Below are 17,396 nucleotides of genomic sequence, written 5' to 3'. Positions count from 1 at the left end.
GTTTTGTATGATCTAATATTCTTTGTTCAAAACTGCAAAAATCTAAATAAAGATTATAGTATGTTGCAGCCGTATAGGCATCAGCTAACATTTTCTATGGCATATGGTACTTCAGAAGCCATATGTATCACTGTTTAGTGATTCTGGCAAAGAGGCACAGAATGGTGAAATCCAACTGCCAGAATTTCTGAAAACAAATATGTAAATGCTTCAGTGCTTTTGTTATTCATAACATACCTCTAACACAGCACATACAATATGCTGTTCATTCTGTAACTAGTACAAGTTCTCATTTTTAAAGATTTTTCATAATCTGTGTTCTCCCCCCCCCACCCATTACTTTACTTCCTTCTCCATACCAATTCATTTAAAAAAGCAGTTTTAAAAAGAAGTTATTTAAACAGATTTTGCCTATTTTGGGGGCTGACACTGTACCCCATATTTTTCATAGTGATATTATGGTTATAGCATAATTATGATGCATTTTATGCAAGATACGTTGTGTGGGGTGTCATTGGAAAAGTTATGATTTGCTGAATATGATTATCATATTTGTATGCATGTATCATTTTTGTATCTGAAGTTATGAATATTGACTATGTATCTGTATTTCAAATGTAGTTACACTTGGGTAACGCCCACTAGACAATCAGTCTAGATAGCTGGTTGGGAAGGGCCTATTCAGGGCAATGAAACAATAGGCCTTAAGAGACGCTTATCTCCCACTTGGGAGCCTTCCTGAGGCCTGGTCTACACTAGGATCTTAAATCGAATTTAGCAGCGTTAATTCGAACTAATCGCTCAACCGTCCACACCAGGAAGCCATTTAATTCGAACTAGGGGGCTCCTTAGTTCGAATTTGGTACTCCACCCCGACAGGTGGAGTAACGCTAAATTCGCACTTGCTAGCTCGAATTAGGCTAGGTGTGGATGCAAATCGAACTTAGTAGCTCCGGGAGCTATCCCACAGTGCACCACTCTGTTGACGCTCTGGACAGCAGTCGGAGCTTGGATTCTCTGACCAGCCACACAGGAAATGACCCGGGAAAATTTGAATTCATTTTCCTGTCTGGGCACTTTGAATCTGACGTCCTGGCTGGACATCGGGGCGAGCTCCGCAGCACCTGCAACGATGCAGAGCTCTCCAGCAGAGGAGTCAGCCCAATGCAAGAATAGAAAGAGATCCCCAGCATGGACAGACCGGGAAGTCCAGGATCTGATCGCTGTGTGGGGCGAGGAGTCTGTGCTGTCGGAGCTGCGCTCCAACAAGCGTAATGCAAAGACCTTCGAGAAGGTCTCCCAAGCCATGACACAGAAAGGATACAGCCGGGATGCGATGCAGTGCCGCGTGAAAGTCAAGGACCTGAGGCAAGGCTATCAAAAAGTCAGAGCGGCAAACGGACGCTCCGGAGCACAGCCCCAGACATGCCGCTTCTACGAGGCACTGCATGCCATTCTCGGTGGGTCTGCCACCACTGTCCCACCACTGACCGTGGACTCAGTGGATGGCATAGTGAGCCAGGACAGTTCCTACTCGATGTTCGCCGATGGGCAAGACGACGAAGGGTCCGTGGAGGAAGGCGCAGGCGACAGCGAACACAATGCCGCTTTCCCTGACAGCCAGGATCTGTTCCTCACCCTCACAGAGATCCCCTACCAACCCTCACCGGCCGTGAACCCGGACTCAGAGTCAGGGGAAGGATCAGGCGGTAAGTCGTATAAACAAGAAAATATTTATTTGCTCGAAAACATGTATACCAAAAATATAAATTCTATCTATAAATACTATATCTAAAAGTTTTTAAAGGGAAACTAAACGAACAGTAGGTCTACACAGATTGGGATGGAACAATAGTCCTCCATGGACAATTCCACAAATGCTTCAAACAGTTCCTCAAATACCCTCCGCAGGAGGTTTCGAGGAAGAGGTGCCCTATTTGGTCCTCCGGTGAAGCTCACTCTTCCACGCCACGACATCCTCAGATACAGGGGAACCATCGCCTCTACCAGCATGGCCGCGTAGGGTCCCGGTCGGTGAAGTGCTTCCCTTAACATCCTTTCTTTCTGCACTCGAGAGACACGCCTCAGGGTAATCTCGTTACTGAAGTGCTGCATCTAATTAGGGCAATTAGCGAATAGTTACTGTTCTTAATGGTTTACTTATACTTTGCATAACAAAGCCCCGCGCTTAGCAGCCACGTGCTGTAGGCCACACAGGAAAAGCATACATTGATCTTTCCCCTGCAGTGTCGGGAGTGGCTGCAAAAGGGTCATAGTATCTGATTTCCAGATTGCCGTTAGCACGACGGCACAGCTATCCGTTAACTGATAAGCATAATGTACTGTAAGGCTTACCAGGACTCTCTGCTAGAGGGATTCTGCTCTCTCTCCCGACTTCTCCGCTCTCCTGTGCAATGGCGCAGCCAATCAGAGCGTAGGCCAAAATGTTGTGCTTCTCTGGAGACCACGTGACACTTGTTGTCCGGTACGGTCTTCTTCATGGAAATTGACTAGACGGTGTTCACTGTTCGCGAAAATGTATCTGTACAAGGAAATCACTAACTTTCCCCATCACACAGCTTCGGGTCCTTCCCGGACTGCCCAGGCATCCCCCTCGCAGAGACTGGCAATGATTAGACGGCGAAAGAAGAAGACTAGGGACGACATGTTCGCTGAACTGATGGTCTGCTCCCGAGCAGAGGCTGCAGAGCAGAAACACTGGAGGGAGACCCTATGTGAGCAGCATCGCACACTCATGGAACGTGAGGATAGGTGGCGGCAGGAAGACCAGCAGACCACCCAAACGCTACTTGGTCTCATGAAGGAACAAACGGACACGCTTCGTCGCCTTGTTGATGTCCTGCAGGACCGCAGGCTGGAGGACAGGGCCCCCCTGCAGTGTCTCTGCAATCGCCCTCACCAGCCAAGAAGTCCTGGCCCCCCCTCACCCAAAAGTACAAGACGGAGGGGTGGTAGAGGACGTGAGAACTGTCACTGAACCAGAGCAGAGCGGCCGTGTACCCCGCACTTCTCACGTTAGAAATTTGTAGAAGTGCTTCCCTTATAGGCTCAGCCAGTCCCAAATCCAAGGTTCATCCCCCCACTGTTTATTAGATTAATAAAAGCTGTTTGCTGTTAATCACTGTTTCCGTCATGTCTTTCCTGTCAGAGGATTTTTCGGTGTATGGGGTGGACAGGGGTTTCATACTTGCACGGTATAGCCTACAGTACCAGGGTACAGACTTGGGGAAAGGATCAACTGCGGGGCACACACACACTGCAGTCAGTAGGCACCAGGGTCATTCTGTGTTGTGTATGCTGCCCCTGTTCATTTCGTAATGTGTATAATTGTCCAGGGTCCTAGCGCCTGTCACGCCATTACTGTGAAGGCAGGCTGCCCTTACGATGCACTTGCAACGGATCCACGAGCCTATCCGCTGCCCTGAGCCCCAACCAGAGCCCTCATCCACGGACAGATAGTCACCCTTCTCCCACACCCATCACCCCTTCCCACGCAGAAACCCGCAGCCCACTGCCGTCATCCAAACCCCTATGCAAAGAAGGCACCACTCGCCCCTTCCTGCAAACCCTCCCCTTCATGCAGAACCACTGTCATCCGTCCCCCACCCCAGAGACCTATGTAGGAGCAGGAGGATGTCAGTCCTCTATGGAGGAAGCGGTCTGTACGTCAGTGCACACCGTGCCCAGCACAGTATGCGTCCATGTCTCAACACCAGAACAGAAATGCAAAGTAAAAGAAAGATTTATTAATAATGAGTGTAACAATTACTTTGCTTAAAAACGTGCTTTGGAAGTGGGGGAAACTTGGAGAACAAGGCATGTAGCCGCAGATCCAAATCGACACAAACTGACACAGGCCCAGGGTCAGTTTCTCTTGAAAGCAAGTGGAGAGTCATAGGTTACCCTGATCTCCGAGGAAACTTGCTTTCAAAGCCTCCCGGATACAGAGCGCTTCCCGCTGGGATATTCTCTCGGCACGGGTGTCTGGCTGAGCGTAAACTGCAGCCAGGCGATTTGCCTCAACCTCCCATCCGGACAAAAAGGCCTCGCCCTTGCTCTCACACAGATTGTGCAGCACACAGCAAGCAGCAATAACTACGGGGATATTCTTTTCGCTGATGTCCGAGCGAGTGAGTAAGCTCCGCCATCTCCCCTTGAGACGTCCGAAAGCACACTCCACCACCATTCTGCACTTGCTTAGCCGGTAGTTGAAGAGTTCCTTCTCACTGTCCAGGGCGCCTGTATAGGGCTTCATGAGCCAGGGCATTAGCGGGTAGGCTGGGTCCCCGAGGATCACTGTAGGCATCTGCACATCCCCAACCGTTATTTTGTGGTCCGGGAAGAAAGTACCTGCCTGGAGGAGTCTAAAGAGACCAGAGCTCCTGAACACACGCGCGTCATGAACCTTGCCCGCCCACCCGACGTTGATGTTGGTAAAACGTCCCCTATGGTCCACTAGTCCTTGCAGCACCATGGAAAAGTAGCCCTTTCGGTTAATGTACTCGCTGGCCTGGTGGGCCGGTGCCAGGATAGGGATGTGAGTCCCATCTATAGCCCCACCGCAGTTTGGGAATCCCATCGCGGCGAAGCCGTCTATGATGACCTGAACGTTACCCAGGTTCACTACCTTTGAGAGCAGTTGCTCAACGATTGCGTGGGCTACTTGCATCACAGCAACCCCCACGGTAGATTTGCCCACGCCAAAGTGGTTCGCTACTGACCGGTAGCTGTCTGGCGTGGCAAGTTTCCAGAGGGCTATGGCCACTCGCTTCTGCACACTCAGGGCTGCTCGCATCCGGGTGTCCTGGCGCTTCAGGGCAGGGGCCAGCAAGTCACAGAGTTCAAGGAAAGTGCCCTTACGCATCCTGAAGTTTCGCAGCCACTCTGTGTCATCCCAGACCTGCAGCACTATGCGGTCCCACCAGTCCGTGCTTGTTTCCCGGGCCCAGAATCGCCGTTCCACACCATGAACTTGACCCATTGCCACCATGATCTCCACTGCCCGGCGTACCCTGCTTTCTGAGAGGTCTGCGCCACTCTCCTCACCGCGCTGCCGGAGCCTCCTCGCCCGATTTCTCAGTAGCTGACTGTTGCACAGGTGGACGATAAGGTGCGAGGAGTTGACAACGGCCATAAGTGCAGCGATGATCGCAGCGGGCTCCATGCTCGCAGTGCTGTGGCGTCCGCGCTGTAACCGACCAGAAAAGTGCGCGAACAGATTTCCCGCCGGCGCTTTCAGGGAGGGAGGGCGTTTGTGAGTGACGGTTGAATGATGACAGTTACCCAAAACCACCCTCGACACATTTTTCCCCCAGCAGGCATTGCGAGCTCTACCCAGCATTCCAATGGGCAGCGGGGAGTGCGGGAACTGTGGGATAGCTTCCCACAGTGCACCGCTTCCAAAGTCGACGCTGGCCCCGTGAATGTGGACTCAGAAATTCGAATTAGTGTATTTAGTATGGATACACAAATTCGACTTCATAAGGTCGAATCCACAAATTCGAACTAAGTTGATTCGAAATAGTCTTGTAGTGTAGACAAGGCCTGAGAACACTACAGACAGTCTGTGAGTGGTGGCTGCTATGACTCTACAAGGACATGTGACCAGGCCACATGATGCTGGACTCCATCTTGGGATGTCAGTAATTTTCCACAGACTGATCTGGGAACTAAGCTTTGGAACACAGGGTTCCTGCCATATGCAAAAGCTGTATAAGGCAGAGAGTGACATCATCTGTTGTTCTTCACTCCCCACACAAGAAGACTCTGAGGTACAAAGACTGAACTGGGGGAAGTGCTGGATGGAGGGCTTTGCAACTTGTCACAGCAGTACAGTATGAGAGGGAGCCCAGGCTGGTGGGTCAGGGGGCTCAGTGATACCCCAGTTCCAGGTGGCACCCTGTGGGGAACCCATCATGGGGACATCTACATTATTTATTTGAATTGTATGTCTTCATGTTAGTCTAATTGTGGAACAAATGGACTGTGTTGTAAGGGTGGTTAAAGAACACTCATTATAACTAGGAGTAATGGAAGGAAATCAAGAAAAGAAAATGATGTGTTTACTATGATGAAAAATTCTGCACAGTGAACTCAGTCAATCTGGGACTAGTCATCCAAGAAAAACTGTCTCATCACTTAATTCATTTAAAACTACTAGGCTTGCAAAGCCCTTGAGAATATATTCTAGGGAACAATCACTGCGGGGAACCCAAGGCCCTGAAAGGTCTTTTCAAGAAGTGGTCCAGAGCTGCAAAATTCCGATCAGAATCTGGAATCCCCCCTCTAAAATCTGATTTTTGCATTTTGGTCATTTATAGAGAAACAATTGAGGTGCACCCAGAGATAATCCATCTCTTTGAAAGAAGAAGCAGCAAAGAATCCTGTGGCACCTTATAGACTAACAGGATTCTTTGCTGCTTTTACAGAACCAGACTAACACGGCTACCTCTCTGATATTTGAAAGAAGAGTTGGCATTAACATCATTTTTGCAAAATTAGGAGCAGTCTGTGTATGGACATTAGATGTATTACTCAGCTGCTATAATTATTTAGCACCATGTTGTGTGCTATTTACTTGTATGAGTATAACTTGTAGGCAGCAGCTGTACCTAAGAAAATAATTCAACCAGAGAGAGAAACTCACATCAACCAGAATTTATCATGTTTACTTGAGATTTTGCTCTAACTAAATAGTTAAGAAATTTGCTATTTAACTTCAAACCGGAAAGGCTTCCTGCTGAACAATGTTGTGTGGCCTGAAAATGGATCTCCTTAAAGCATAATCAGAATCAATAGGATTAGAACTAATTCCCTGCAATTTGAGCCAATGTCTATGTTTATGTCTAAACAATCCTTCATTGGCTGTCTGTACTGAACTGGATGTGTCATTTGGCTGTGATGGTACTAAGCCAAAACAGCATATCCTTAGTCCTATGGTTATGCTTCTCTGCCCTTATGTGTTCGGAATGAATGATTTCTTCCATTTCCAATCTCAGTGACTGTAGAACCACAAGTACTTCACCTTTAAAAATCAAATCATCCTCCAGAACTCTGTCTCTCGTGCTGGACAAAAGTATTTTTCTTATGGCCAACCAACAATGATAGTTTCCGCCAGTGTGGAAAACTGGGGTTCCTTTTTTATTGCAACTGTAATGTATAGGAATTGGGTAGTACCCTTTTAAATGGTGACTGTCCCTTTTAAGGGGAGATGGGCACAGCCCCACCCGTGATGCATCAGTTGCCTGCCAGTTGATGCTGTGTGGCTAGTGGGACAGGTGATAGCCTGAAGAGCACTTGGTCCTTATCAAGACCAGGAAAAGTTCACTTGTGCTGTAGAATCTCGGGGTGCAGAAAGTTCCTAGCAGAAGTTCTTGTGTTAGGGTAAGGCTCTGGAGGGGGCTGATGGAGGAAAGGGGAAAGGCTTCTGGGGATTACAGCCTGCTTTGGTCAGGGACAATGTTCTGTTTTGGGTTACTTTATGAGCTGTGTTTGAATAATAAATTGGGCCCTGAGGCAAAGGCCTGAAATACACTTGGATGTGGCATATGTTGCTCCTTTCTGGACTGGTGAGACAGCCCAGGAACTTTCCAGTGGGCCTTCTGTCTTCCTTTGAAGAAGCTAACAGAGCAGCTGTATATTTGTAACTGGCTTTGTATTTGTGTGTGTGTGTGTATATATTTATATTTGGAAACCAACTGTGTCTGTGTGGCTTCCTCATTCATAATGTTGTGTAGAGAGCAAAGATACACCAGCAACCCTTAGGTCTGTCAGGTTCTTGTCAGACACAAGTAAACTAGGCATAACTAGGGGTAGCTGAAAAGTGGGGAAATATTTTGCAAAAAGCTTCTGAAAAATGTGTCCTTTCTATGACAGATTTCTGAAACTTAACATTTTCAGAAAACAGGAGGAATTTTTCACAAACTTTCACTTTGACTGACACTGTTTGAAACTTGAAGCATTTTTTTGAACATCTCCAGGCCTAATGAAATAAAATGAAATCTCAGTTCACTTGTCCTTGTTGTTGTCAGACCTCCCAGAAAGAACTTGTTCAAGATAACAGGCCCTTCTCTACCCTTCTGTCGTTGTACTTAACCACAGTATCACATTTCTATAGGCATGAAACCATGCATTGTAGTCTCACTAGTGCTGCTGCATGGGGGTTTCCCTCCCTCCCCCCATGATTACTTCCATGTTTTTATGGTCTGACCCACTGTAACTCTTCTATATGAATTGTTGGTAGTGCTTACAGCTGAAGGTTATTGCATACAACTGCTTCATCTGTACCTAGTTCATTACTATGAGGTGCAAGAGATCTGAATGCACAAACCACTAGCTTCTTTTTATGGCAATGTAAATAAGGACTCTGTTTAACTATTAAAATCAATGGAATTACATCAGTATAAAACCGGAATGAGGGAAAGAAAGATCCAGTGTGAATAAAGGAAAATACCGAGTCTTTGTTACTAATATCTTTTCCAACAAGGAACCAGCCCTCAGAACTAAAAATTCCCCAATGCTGCCTGGAGCTCAGCAGCGGGGACAAGAAGATAGTTTGGGACATGTTGTGGAAGGCTCTCTCACCTGAGTGAGCATTTACTCATGCAAGTAGTCCCAGTCACTTTGGAGTCACTCTGCCAGCATTAGCAAGGAAGTCATTTAGTCAGGAACCGGTTGCTGTTCCTAATTTATTCTAACTAGCAGGTGACAGCTTGATGGTGAGGTGTTCAAGGGACCTGGGGAGTTGGGTTGGGAATAGTAGGGAAATTGAGCATGAGGTGGAAACAAGCCAAAACTCAGCATAAAGCAAACAAAAAATACCCACAAGCAAACCAACAGAGAAAGGCATGTTCAGTTCCCCTAGCACCACCCAGAAAATAGTTTTTAAACAGTGATAAGAAACGAAAAACAAGGGGAAAGTCCAACGCACTAGCAAAAAGCAAACCTTGCTCATAATGATGAAGGAATTAGACTAGTAAGTTTCACATTCCAAAAAGTGCCTGATGCCAAAGCAATATCAGAAAGGAGGCAGTGGGAAAGTAAGGTGGATGACAAGGTGCAGCTATCTGATAGAACATGTTGTGCAAATAGAAGAGTGCTAAAGAGAGCAATCCAAGGAGTTCATTTTAAAGGAATCACTTCTTGAATGGGGGGGTCCATGCTGTAAAATCAAGGCTCCATCCTTTATTATCCATGTGAGTAATTCTCACCTGAGCTGTCCCACTGGAACATGGGCTTATTCACAGAATAAGGGTTGCAAGCAAACTATCACTGATTTGCATAGAGTATATGTTTTACAGCTGGTATAGCAGTAGCCAGAGTTGCCTTAGGGTGACCAGCTGTCCTGATTTTATAGGGACAGTCCTGATTTTTGGGTCTTTTTCTTATATAGGCTCCTATTACCCCCAACCCCCTGTCCTGATTTTTCACATTTGCTGTCGGGTCACCCTAAATTGCCTGCTTATCAGAAAGCAAAGCTGAACTCGTCCCAGTGAGCTAACTGGTGTGTATTATACCAAGCAATTCTCTTTAAACAGCAGCAGATGGTGCAAGAGCAAGTTTGAAAGTAGCCACCATACTTCTTATTGGCTGAGCAGCTGGTTCAATCACGGACCTGGAGGACTGTGAAAGAAGATTGTTAGAACGACTGGTGCAGCTGGGTAATAGTGGTACCATTTGCACTGTGATTACAGGATCAACACATTAAAAAGAAATACACACAAATGACACACAGCACTTTATGTAAGTGATGAACAAACAGTAATGGCTCATCTATGTTAGGGGGAAAGAGTCCCTTACCTTTGAGATGTATCTCAATGAAATGTCTTGTATTTCCTTGATTACAATGGGGACTTGTGCTTAAAAACTAATGGTACATCCGACCCTTTTAACACATAGGGTACGTCTACACTACGGGACTATTCCGAATTTGCATAAACCGGTTTTGTAAAACAGATTTTATAAAATCGAGTGTGCGCGGCCACACTAAACACATTAAATCGGTGGTGTGCGTCCATGGTCCGAGGCTAGCGTCGATTTCTGGAGCGTTGCACTGTGGGTAGCTATCCCGTAGCTATCCCATAGTTCCCGCAGCCTCCCCCGCCCCTTGGCATTTCCGGGTTGAGATCCCAGTGCCTGATGGGGCAAAAATCATTTTCGCGGGTGGTTCTGGGTACAGCCTCACCCCTCCCTCCCTCCCTGACAGCGGCAGACAACCGTTTCGCGCCTTTTTTGCTTGGTGAACCGTGCAGACGCCATAGCACAGCAAGCATGGACCCTGCTCAGCTCCATACCGCAATCGTGGATGTTTTAAACACCTCGCGCACTCTCGTGCAGTATATGCTGAACCAGGACCTTCAAACCGAGGCGAGTAAGAGGCGGATACGGCAGCGCGGCGATGACAGTGATGAGGACGTGGACACAGAATTATCTCAAACCGCGGGCCCCGGCGCTTTGGAGATCCTGATGGTAATGGGGCAGATTCTATCCATTGAACGCCGATTTTGGGCCCGGGAAACAAGCACTGACTGGTGGGACCGCATTGTGTTGCAGGTGTGGGATGATTCCCAGTGGCTGCGAAACTTTCGCATGCGTAAGGGCACTTTCATGGAACTTTGTGACTTGCTTGCCCCTGCCCTGAAACGCCATAATACCAAGATGAGAGCAGCCCTCACAGTAGAGAAGCGAGTGGCGATAGCCCTGTGGAAGCTTGCAACGCCAGACAGCTACCGGTCAGTCGGGAATCAATTTGGAGTTGGAAAATCTACTGTGGGGGCTGCTGTGATGCAAGTAGCCAAAGCAATCACTAAGCTGCTGCTACGAAAGGTTGTGACTCTGGGAAACGTGCAGGCCATAGTGGATGGCTTTGCTGCAATGGGATTCCCTAACTGTGGGGGGGCGATAGATGGAACCCATATCCCTATCTTGGCACCGCAGCACCAGGGCACCCAGTACGTAAACCGGAAGGGGTACTTTTCAATGGTGCTGCAAGCACTGGTGGATCACAAGGGACGTTTCACAAACATCCACGCGGGATGGCCAGGGAGGGTTCATGACGCTCGCGTATTCAGAAGCACTACTCTGTTTAAACGGCTGCAGCAAGGGACTTACTTCCCAGACCAGAAAATAACAGTTGGGGATGTTGAAATGCCTGTCGTTATCCTGGGGGACCCAGCCTACCCCTTGATGCCATGGCTCATGAAGCCATACACAGGCAGCCTGGACAGTGGTCAGGATCTGTTCAATTACAGGCTGAGCAAGTGCAGAATGGTGGTGGAATGTGCATTTGGCCGTTTAAAGGCGCGCTGGCGGACATTACTGACTCGCTCAGACCTCAGCCAAACCAATGTCCCCTATGTTATTGCTGCTTGCTGTATTCTCCACAATCTCTGTGAGAGTAAGGGGGAGACCTTTATGGCGGGGTGGGAGGCTGAGGCAAATCACCTGGCCGCTGATTACGCGCAGCCAGACACCAGGGAGATTAGAAGAGCACACCAGGAAGCGGTGCGCATCAGAGAAGCTTTGAAAACGAGCTTCATCAATGGCCAGGGTACAGTGTGACTGCTGTGTTTGTTGATGAACACCCAACCCCCTTGATTGACTCAGTCCCTGTAAGCAACTCCCCCTCCCCCTTCGAGTACAGCTTACTTATGCAAATAAAGTCACTCTCATTTAAAAAGCATGAATTCTTTATTGATTCATTATAAAAAGAGGGAGAGAAGTAAGGGTGTGCTTTGGGAGGAGGAAAGGAGGGATGGAGAAGGCCATTAAAAAAATAAAATTCAGAGTAACGACATCCTTCTGGTTGGGCTGTCCACGGGGGTGGAGTGGGCGGGTGCACGGAGCCTCCCCCCACGCGTTCTTACACGTCTGGGTGAGGAGGCTAAGGAACATGGTGAGGGGGGAGGGTGGTTATACAGGGGCTGCAGCGGCACTCTGTGATCCTGCTGCCGTTCCTGAAGCTCCACAAGACGCCGGAGCATGTCAGTTTGATCACGCAGCAGCCCCAGAGTTGCATCCCGCCACCACTGATCTTCCTGCCGCCACCGCTGATTTTCCTGCCGGTCTTCCTGCCGCCACCTCTCATCTCGGTTGTCCCTCCTGTCCTCACGTTCATCCCTCCTGTCCTCACGTTCACTGGCCTCTTTCCTGTAATTTGAAACCACGTCCTTCCACTCATTCAGATGAGCTCTTTCATTGCGTGTAACTTCCATAATATCCGAGAACATCTCATCTCGCGTCTTCTTTTTCCTCCGCCTTATCTGTGCTAGCCTTTGGGATGGAGGAGGGACGCTTGAAATATTTGCAGCTGCATGAGGGAGATAAATATTTAGAAAGATACATTTTACAGAACAATGGTTATACTCTTTCACAGTGAAAAGCACTATTCACCTAGCACATGTGATTTCCCTACAAGGTCGCATTTTTCATCTTAATAGTGCCTGCTTGCAACTCTTGGGTTACAGATCTCAGACACAGGTCCAGGCATCAGGATTCAGCTTGCATGCGGCCATGGTAAGCCACTGTCTCAGTGATTTACCCCTCCCCCCCCAACGCATGGCTAATACCACGCTAGCTCCCTGCTAATCAACAACCTTCCCCCTCCCCCCCACCCACTGCTTGTCCGGTAGCTTGGGGAAGATCGCCTCGCCGGTGACCAAACAGAAAAGATCATCGGCATTTCACTCCTCCCCTCCCCCCGCTTCGCTACGTGCAGGAAAGTGTTTTTTTTAAGCTGCTGCATTCCACGAACCCAGTAGAAAAATGGCCACCCCCCCTTACTTAAATTCCTGATTTCTAACCAGGTTATCCTGAACGATATCACTTTGCTGAGGATAACAGAACAAGATAAAGAGCGCATGCTTCTTGAATGCCAGCAGTCACCGGGACCATACGCCGCTATGCTTTGCCACGCAATGATACCTGATTACTTGCTACATGCATGGCATGGTAAAGTGTCCTACCATGGTGGGCGGAACAAGGATGCCTTGCCCAGAAACCTTCTGCAAAGGCTTCTGGAGTACCTACAGGAGCGCTTCATCGAGATGTCCCTGGAGGATTTCCTCTCAATCCCCGGACATGTTAACAAACTTTTCTAAGTAACTATACTGTCTGCGAATGCGTCCCAAGTCCTCAGGGCAAATCAATCATTAAAAAAGGCTTGCTTAAAAAACACTGTTTGCTATTTGCAAAGGTACACTCACCAGAGCTCCCTTCCATGGCATCATTCTCTGGAATAGTTGCTTGTGAGGGCTGGGAGCAGGGTAATTCCGTCAGGGTGATAAAAAGCTCCTGGCTGCTGGGGGTCACGGAGTGCTGTGTGCTCTCTGCGAGGTCTTCCTCTTCTTCTTCCTCTTCATCTTCCCCGTCTGACATGGCAGAGATTACAACCCCCACCTCGGAATCCACGGTCAGGGGTGGGGTACTTGTGGCGCAGCCCCCTAAAATTGCATGCAGGTCATCATAGAAGCGGCATGTTTTTCGACCTGCCCCGGACCTTCCGTTTGCTTCTTTGGTTTTCTGGTAGGCTTGTCTGAGCTCCTTAACTTTCACTCTGCACTGCACGGAGTCCCTGCTGTGGCCTTTATCCGTCATAGACTTAGAAATTCTTTCAAATACTTTTTCATTTCGTCTTTTGGAACGCAGTTCTGTTAGCACTGAATCCTCTCCCCATATAGCGATCAGATCCATTACCTCCCGAGCGGTCCATGCTGGGGCTCTTTTTCGATTCTCAGGAGACTGCATTGTTAACTGTGCTGATGAGCTGTGCGTGGTCACCTGTGATGATGAGCTCTCCACGCTGTCGAAGCAGGAAATGAATTTCAAAAGTTCGCGGGGCTTTTCCTGTCTACCTGGCCAGTGCATCCGAGTTGAGAATGCTGTCCAGAGCGGTCAGTGGTGCACTGTGGGATAGCTCCCGGAGGCCAATACCGTCGATTGCGGCCACACTAACCCTATTCCGATATGTTAATACCGATATTAGCGCTACTCCTCTCGTCGGGCAGGAGTACAGAAACCGATTTAAAGAGCCATTAAAATCGATATAAGGTGCCTCCTAGTGTGGACGGTTGTGGCGTTAAATCGGTTTTAGGCTCCTAAAACCGATTTAAACGCCTAGTGTAGACCAGGCCATATACTGTAAAGAAAAAGAGTCAAGGACATAGTCTCTCAAAGTATTTTTTGGATCAGAGGCAATTACCAGACTTGTCACGTTGGGGCCTGTCTTAGCTCAGCACCTCCAGCCCTCAATCTGAACATTTCCCCTAGCTGCTTTGGACATGAATCAGTGGGATTTTTTTTTCTTTTTTTCCCCAGGAGCTATTTGTGATTCCTACTGCACGCAGTGCTTACTGGTTCTACAAATCCGAGATCAGACTTGAATCCCAGTCTCCTGCATTTCCATAGGAACAGGTAAGACTCCTGTGAGTCTGTATTTTATTTTTATACCTAAGGTTTTAGCACATTTCACAGTTTTCTTCTTTACTAGTTTTTGTTGCAAATGCACCCCCCTCTTGGTCTTGTAGTTCAGGTGTGGGGCTAAAATGCAGGTGATCTAGGTTCTGTTCTTTGCTCCATGTGTGATCCTGGGTAAATCACATAATCTCTCTGTGCCTCAGTTCCCCCTTTGTAATTCCTACCTCACAAGGATATTGTGAGGATAAATGTATCAGTCTGTGTGGGGGCCTTATATACTAAGGTCCTGGGAACTATAAAAGAACCTAGAGAGAAACTCCTAATGCTATTTTCTTGCAAAGTGAATGAATTCATTCCATAGCTGATGTCAGTGCTTGCCCTTTGCCAAGAGCATTCTTCTTTTTGCTGATAAATGCTTAAGGTCTGCCTTGCCTTCAGGTCTCGACTTCCTTCAAGTGGAGGTATTTGTCAAAAGGAATGGAGGAAATTCTTTGAAACTACAGAGTATTTGCTGTGTTATGGGAGTGGAGAAGTAAGAAAAAAATCTCTCTCGTGGATGTTCTTTATGATGAGAATAACAGCGCTTGGCACTTCTCTTTGCCTTACCTGAGAATTCCCACAGGAGCATGCAAGGTTGTCATGACAGCGAAATTTTAAACAAACATAAATTTAAAAAAACCCTTATGATTATAATATCTGAGCCCTCAAAAGCTCAGCCGCTTGTATGTATGGCTTTGGTACCCTATTTGCATAGTATTTGTATTCATTGGTATTTGTCTTTGTGGGAGAATACATATAGTAGGAAGCTGAAATTATAGCTGTTTTACAGGAGCATGTAGGAGCTCAAACAGATCAGAGCTGCACTGTGTGCAAGGGAGAGTCCCTGTCCTAATGAATTTGCAATCTAAATAGACACGACATAAACTGAGAGAGGTGAAGTGACCAGCCTAAGGTCACAGAGTAGGTCAGTAGCAAAACTGAGATTAGAACCCAGGTCTTCCAAATGCTAATGCACAGTCTTAGTCACTAAGACATATTGCCTTTATAGGCTAATCTTTAAGCACATTAAACAATGCATGAGGACATTTTAGTAAAGCTTTTAACACAGTCCCATGTAACATTCTCATAAACTAACTAGGGAAATGCAGTCTAGATGAAATTATTATAAAGTGGGTGCACAACTGGTTGAAAGACCGTACTCAAAGAGTAATTATCAATGGTTCACTGTCAAACTGGGAGGACACATCTAGTGGGGTCCTCCAGGGGTTAGTCTTGGGTCAGGTACTAGTCAATATTTTCATTAATGGCTTGAATAATGGAGTGGAGAGTATGCTTATAATATTATGGATGACACAAAGCTGGGAGGGGTTGCCAGCACTTTGAAGGACAAAAATTAGAATTGAAAACAACCTTGACAAATTAGAGAATTGGTCTGACGATGAAATTCAATAAGGATAAATGCAAAGCGCTACACGTAGGAAAGAAAAATCAAATGCACAACTACAAAAAGAGGAAAGACGGGCTAGGTTGTATTTCTGCAGAAAAGGAACTGGGGACTATATTGAATTGAATGTGAGTCCGTAATGTGATGCAGTTGCGAAAAAGGCTAATATAATCCTGGTGTGTATTAACAGGAGTGTTGTATGTCAGAGATGGGAGATAACTGTCCTGTCCTACTCAGCACTGGTGAGGCCTCAGCTGGAGTCCTGGGTCCAGTTCTGGGCACCACCCTTTAGGAAAAGGGGATAAATTGGAGAGAATGCTGAGGAGAGCAACAAAAATGATAAAAGGTTTAAAGAATCTGACCTGTGAGGGAAGGTTAAAAACACTGGCCACGTTTAGTCTTAAGAAAAGAAGACTGAGGGGGGAACTGGTAACAGTCTTAAAATATGTCAAGGGATGTTATCAAAGGGATGGTGATCAATTGTTCTCTGTGTCCACTGAAGGTAGGACAAAAAGTAATGGGCTTACTCTGCAGCAACGCAGCTTTAGGTTAAATAATAGGAAAAACTTTTTAACCATAAGGGTAGTTAAGTTCTGGACTAGGCTTCCAAGGGAGGTTGTGAAATCCCTGTGATTGGAGGTTTTTAAGAACAAGTTAGACCAGTGGGGTGGAGGGATAGCTCAGTGGTTTAAGCATTGGCCTGCTAAACCCAGGGTTGTGAGTTCAATCCTTGAGGGGGCCTCCTAGAAATCTGGGGCAAAATCAGTACTTGGTCCTGCTAGTGAAGGCAGGGGGCTGGACTCGATGACCCTTCGGGGTCCCTTTCAGTTCTAGGAGATAGGATATCTCTATTCTCAAATGTATTTGATCGGGCCCCCCATTCTTTGTGTCCGTAGTTGTTTATGCCCCTTCCCCGCAAGTACATATAGCACCACCTAGCTGTGAAGACAGAGTGGAGAGTAGTGGCTGCTGGCCACATGCCCAGCTCTGAAGGTAGCACCTTGCCAGCAGCACAGTAATAAGAGTGGCAATGTACAAAGTGATCTTCGGCAATATCACTTATCACAGAAGACTTTGCCCCATTGCTACCCTTACTTCTGTGCTGCTGCTGACAGCCAAAGCCCCATGGCCTCCAGGTGGGGGATTGGGCCAGTGGGAGAAGGAAAGCCTGAGACTGGGCTGCCCTCCTGGTGAGGGAGAGCCTGAACCTGGGTGACAGGACTCTGGCTGTCCCCCTTTTCCCCACCTCTCAGGTGTTTATGGCCCTTCTGCCCAAGTCCCAGCCACCCAGGACTGTCAGCTAGAGCTCTAAAAACCAAAACCACACAGATCATGCCTCCCTTGACACATTCCCCGCCTCCCTTGGGAGGCCCACCCCATAGTTTGAGAACCACTGGGTTAGACAAGTACCTGTCCGGGATGGTCTAGATATACTTGGCTGCCTTATCACAGGGGTGTCCCTTCCAGCCCTAGATTTCTATGATTCTGTGAGAGCTGAGTTCTCTTACCGCCTTGGCCA

General features: G+C 47.5%; 1 protein-coding gene across 1 annotated transcript in view; it reads left to right on the top strand.

Moving 5' to 3' along the window:
* The first annotated feature begins 14,387 nt into the window (after positions 1-14,387).
* ANTXR2 (ANTXR cell adhesion molecule 2) overlaps positions 14,388-17,396 on the top strand; it is a 195,318-nt gene continuing 192,309 nt past the window's right edge. Inside the window, exon 1 of the mRNA XM_045018805.1 lies at positions 14,388-14,430. The gene's annotated coding sequence lies outside the window, so the exon portion shown is untranslated. The remainder of the gene's footprint in view (positions 14,431-17,396) is intronic.

This window comes from Mauremys mutica, chromosome 5 (assembly GCF_020497125.1).
Source record: "Mauremys mutica isolate MM-2020 ecotype Southern chromosome 5, ASM2049712v1, whole genome shotgun sequence".
Taxonomy (NCBI): domain Eukaryota; kingdom Metazoa; phylum Chordata; order Testudines; family Geoemydidae; genus Mauremys; species Mauremys mutica.
The sequence above is the reverse complement of the archived record's forward strand: the minus strand, read 5'-3'. Positions and strand labels throughout refer to the sequence as shown.